The following is a 5,112-nucleotide window of genomic DNA, read 5'->3' as shown; positions in this document are numbered from 1 at the left end:
GGAAAAGAAAAAAGAAAAACAAAAAGAAAAAAGGAAAAAGAAAAGGAAAAAAAGAAAAAAGAAAAAAGAAAAAGTTCAAAAAGAAAAGGAAAAGACAAAAATTGTCTAAAAAGTTAATAAGATGGAGAGCCCCCCTGAGTGGGAAGCACTGCCGCCAATTTATATAAAGCGTCTGCGTCGTGTGCCACGGCACCAGCAGATTCATTGCGGTTCACAGGTCGTTTGTCTTTCCTGAGTGAAAGTCGTACGGGACGAGGAGCAGGCGAGTTGGGCAGCTCAGCCTCTGAAACAGTGGCGAAGGAATCACCATCATCGCTGGGATATTCATCCTCGCCAAGGTCTAGGTAGTCGGCTGGGTCCATTTGGTCTACTTCCGATTGCTGTGACTCTTTGTCGTCACCACTATTATCATTTTCATCATTAGCATCGTTATCATCGTAATCGTCATTATCATCATTATCGTCATTTTCATCATTATCGTCATTATCAACATTATCACTATTAGCATCCTTATCATCATCGCCATCCAGGTTCGTATTCGTGTTTGTCTCGTCGTCCATGTCCGATTCATCATTATCATCATCATCATCCTCGTCGGTGTCCGCAGGAAGGGGCACAGTTTCAGGAGGGATTCCGCTCATGGGATCCGTGTGACAGCAATGTCACCAACGTCCAAGTCATCGGGCGTTGCACGTTTCTCCTCTGGCTGCGGCGAGTGAGTAGGCGAATGGCGTCGTTTCCCACGTCGTCGAACGGGGCTGGAAACGGTCGATGGGGAAGACTCCGTTGACAGTGCCGCCCCAGAAGGGCAGAAAGGGCAGGCAAGGCAGAAGAGGCAGATTCCGAGCGCCAGAGACGCAGGCAGGAGCCGACTGGGCACTACTATTATTAATATTTAATAAGGGAGTGGATGGCCCGGTACTCTCGGAGGTGTTGAAAGGCAAAGGACCACTCCTCGTAACCGCAGCATACGAGCGCGAAGGAGCGGAAGGTACAGAAGACTCTGTAGTATTATTATTGCTACCGTTAGTAGCAGCATCGTTATCGTTGTTATGATAACTATCCAGGGCAGCTCGAAAAGACGGACAGTCAGCGATGACGTGTCCCTCTTTGTGGCATTTGAAACACACGGGTTTTTTGGCCACTGTATTTCACCACGCACCAATGTCCTGCAATACGAAGGCGTGCAGGGATGTTGGAAGTTATCTTCATGAGCACGTTGTGCTCACCGGTATATATTTTCTCATGCAGCACCGATTTGATCGTCTTGATGCCGCCACTGTAAGGTGCAAGTGCCCTGGTGATGGCTTCATCAGGGATGCCATAAGAAAGACGGGAGATGTAGACCCACGTGAATGGGGAAACTGATCGAAATTCCACGGGCTTTCCATGCACGAGGAAGTCTTGGTTGGAGAAAGCTTGCATTTGGCGAGCGTTATTGAAAGTTAGGCGATATCGCTCCGGTGAGATTTGAACGACCGCTTCGATAGTTGAAGACAACTCCCGTGTCTTTAAAAGATTTATCACATCCTTGGCTCCCTTTTTAGGAAGGGGGCAGTCAGGATGGAGAATGATATCGACTGTTCTTGAAGCATACGGTATCATTATTAAATATTAGTTAATCCGTTCAAAAAGAATATCAAACGGGGGCGTATGAAAAATTAAAAATGCATGCAATCATGCATTCAATTCATACAAACAAGAAGGCAGGCGTTTATGGCAGAAAAAACGCCCAAAGCAGAAAAGTCTTCGGTCAAACAGACCAAAATAATAGTAGAAAAAGTATAGGACACGCTTACACCAGTAGAAATATAACAACTAGTGCAAAAACACTCAGGATATTAGCGTATCTTCAAGCAAAAGACGCTCGACTACGCCCACGAATAATATATAACGCCGCGTAAATATACAACGGCAAAAGGCCAAATAGTGAGAAAATCTACAGTGAAATATGAAATTCACTGTAGAACAAAAGGCAGAAGGCAGAATACGCTAGTCTAAAACAAACTAGCAAAAACAAGGAAAAATAGGCAGAAACGAAGCAAACAAACAACGTGCTTCGAAAGTATAATAACTTGAACGGCAAAGGTCCAAGCAAATCAAACGATAAATTAAGCAAAGCTGAATGACAGCAATCAGCGTTAAGGCAAAGATAAACTAATAGAAAATACGAGCAAGAAGTTATAAAACAACGCCCGATCAAAGTACAAACGACCTTCGATAAACGATCGTTCTTTAGAGTAAGATAAACGTTCGAGCAAATATAAAACTCGAAAGCACACAGTATATAGCAGTTCCTACTTATAGCAGAAACCAAAAAAGAATATAAATCACACGTGAAGTCTTGTAGCTTCGCAAAAACAAGTCGAGGAAGAAAGCTTCCCGATAACAAAATGGCGATAAACACGCGAAATATAAGAAGGAACACTGAAGGTGTCAGAACGTGGCCAAACCACCCCCCGACTAGACCCTAGCAACAAGAAAAGAGGAAAGACCCCCTCCTGTTCGGTTGCCCCCTAAATGGGCCCCCTAATAAGGAACTACCAGAAAACAGATACAAAATATAACAATTTACAAACAAGGAACGAACTCACAGTTTTGAAGACGATATTGAATATGATTACGAACAACGAACGATCACAACGCGCAGACTCCGAAACAGCAGATCTCGACAGGTCACCGTGTCTGTTAGCAGCTACACTTGATCTTAGCCAAAAGGCCGAGAAGCGATACAGAAGAAGAGCTTTCGCCATTTTTTCACTCTACAAGTTGCATGAGAAACACACGGTTCTATTGTATCTTTTCGCGTAGAAATCATGCAACAAATGAAAAAAAATCAAGCAGTACGGATAACGAAGGAATCATCCTTTACTACAATCGTCATGTCAAGCGTTCTTTCTAATCCAATGTACACCTGTTCGTAAAGAAGAACATGTTTGAAAATTCGCGCGTAATGCCGCGAAATGCGATCGTTTCATATGACGTAGGAAGCACGCGATGTCTGTCGCGAACTTGCTGCAGACGTGCTTTCTCATTGTAAAACAAACGCTTTGTGCTTGTGGGCGATAATGATTCGCATTGTATGCAAGTGCTGCAATGTCAACAAGGTCATGCTTCATGAAATCGGCAGACAAGCAGCTCAATGAACGAATTTTACACTACGAGCCGTTAAATGTCAGTGATACATAGAAATAATTACTATAAAAAGCTAAACAAACGTACGACTAAGTAAGAAAAACGTTCGCAATGCAATATCATTACTGTTAACGTCGACGATACATATTATAATTTGTATACTTTCATAATGTATATGCCGTCCGTCAAAATATACACACACGCCGGCCGTTTACGTCGTTGTTAAGTACAAGTAATTTATGTCAAATACAAGTAATTTATTCTTGCTAATAGCTGATATAAATTTCTCCTGCATCTCGCTATGCATTTTGGGATAGGTCAGTAAAAAATTTGGCAGCATGCAACCTAACCCCGAACGAACAACGAATTTATATATGTCCCAAAGCGTGGCATACACAATTGACGGACGAAAGGCCCTCTTCTCTATTGTGTTCTATTTTATTTGTTCTTTTCTCCGCTTCTTCCTCCCATCGTGAGAAACGAAGGGGACGAGCGCGAACGCAGGTCCCCACTACCAGAAATTATACGCTCGAGTTACCCACGTTAGGGTAATCGCAGGAGTCAACCCAGTCGAAGTGCAATGAAAGGGCCTCATCCTGAGAGGACCTCCTAGCTGATCAAGGTGCCTCTCGCGTCAGGTAAGTATGCTCGAACGACGCACGGCGAGCATACTTTGTACGCGAACGTACGCTCTGTGCGACACGGTTGCACCCCCTCCCTTTACTTTTTCACTACTTTTTGCACTTGCAACGTACCGTCTGACGGCCTTTATTGTCTTCCTTTCCGACGGCGACGACGTCTTTTCGTCTTTCGCCGACTCTGTCGAAAAGAGACGTATGTTATTTAGTTAAATGTTAAACAGTTCGTTTCTCGGTTAGTTAGTTACAGACAAAATAAATTCGCTTAGCTATTTGATTTGCTGGCTGTTTTGTTTGTTTTTTCGTTTGTTTAAAGTAAATGTGTTTCCTTCCGCGAAGGGAAATGGGCCGAACTCGGAGGTAGTGCAATACCGAGACAACCCGTGGCCAGGGCGAAGCAAGCTCCAATCCCATGGCCGATATCCAAAAATCAGTTTAATATAAGAGTCGGGCATTGCCCGACATATCAGATATTAAGCTGATAAGAACAGAAATTAACTTTTATTTCATTTGAAAGATTAACAAAGAATAAAGATAGTTACATAATATTATATAGTTACGCTAATAACATAGGTAATAAAGATAATTGTAAATATTGTACATATAGATGTAAATATTGTATATATGATAATAGAGAAACATAGCAAATAGGAGGTGTGGCTTTTATGCACAAAGATGGGCGAAAAGAAAGGTAAGTTAAGTTTTAAGATGATTGAAAGAGAGAATTTTGAGTGCAGGAGCATCAGGATAACCATGATCCTTAAGACTTTTTATAGTAATTGATGAAGAATAACCACATTTGGTTAGGAAAGAAGGAAGAATTGTTTCAGCTAGATTGTCAATATCACTGGTAAAACTACGGTAAGTACTAATGTCTTTTATAATGTCATTCGGAATTAAATTGTCTTGAAATAGATAACTGGCATGCAATATTATATAATTATATATGGTATGTTCGCCAGTGTTCAGCTTCAAGGCATATTTTTGGCAAAAATCTTTAATTCTTTCGTCATCAAATTCGCGACATTGATATACATGAGCCATGGCAAGGTATGATGGTATTTCTTCATTGCAGAGGCGGCATCGACCATTGATATTCATGAATTCTGCTCGAATGCTTTCATCAAGGGATCCATCGTCATATATTTTAATGGATCTTGGAGGTTGTGCAAATTTATTATACTTTGGCACAAAGTCACGCATTGGGTCGTAGTCCTGGTTGGTAGTTGGAGCATCAGGATTAATGACAACGATAGTTGAAGAAGAAGGTTTGTATGGGTAAGGCTGAGAGGTAAGTGGGGGGTTGGATTTTGAAGTTGAGGGAATTGTAGTATTGTGG

At 41.9% G+C, this 5,112-nt stretch overlaps 2 non-coding genes across 2 annotated transcripts; both read right to left on the bottom strand.

Annotated features, from left to right (window-relative positions):
• Positions 1-3,618: 3,618 nt before the first annotated feature.
• Positions 3,619-3,781, bottom strand: LOC124449927. The gene has a single exon (XR_006949690.1). It is a non-coding gene; the product is annotated as a U1 spliceosomal RNA (small nuclear RNA).
• A 330-nt stretch (positions 3,782-4,111) lies between these two features.
• Positions 4,112-4,303, bottom strand: LOC124450102. Its single transcript, XR_006949857.1, has one exon. It is a non-coding gene; the product is annotated as a U2 spliceosomal RNA (small nuclear RNA).
• Between the last annotated feature and the right edge of the window lie 809 nt (positions 4,304-5,112).

The sequence above is a fragment of the Xenia sp. Carnegie-2017 genome, unplaced genomic scaffold (assembly GCF_021976095.1).
Source record: "Xenia sp. Carnegie-2017 unplaced genomic scaffold, XeniaSp_v1 HiC_scaffold_23, whole genome shotgun sequence".
In the NCBI taxonomy this organism is placed as follows: domain Eukaryota; kingdom Metazoa; phylum Cnidaria; class Anthozoa; order Malacalcyonacea; family Xeniidae; genus Xenia; species Xenia sp. Carnegie-2017.
Note: the sequence above shows the minus strand (reverse complement) of the source record. Positions and strands in the feature narration are given on the sequence as shown.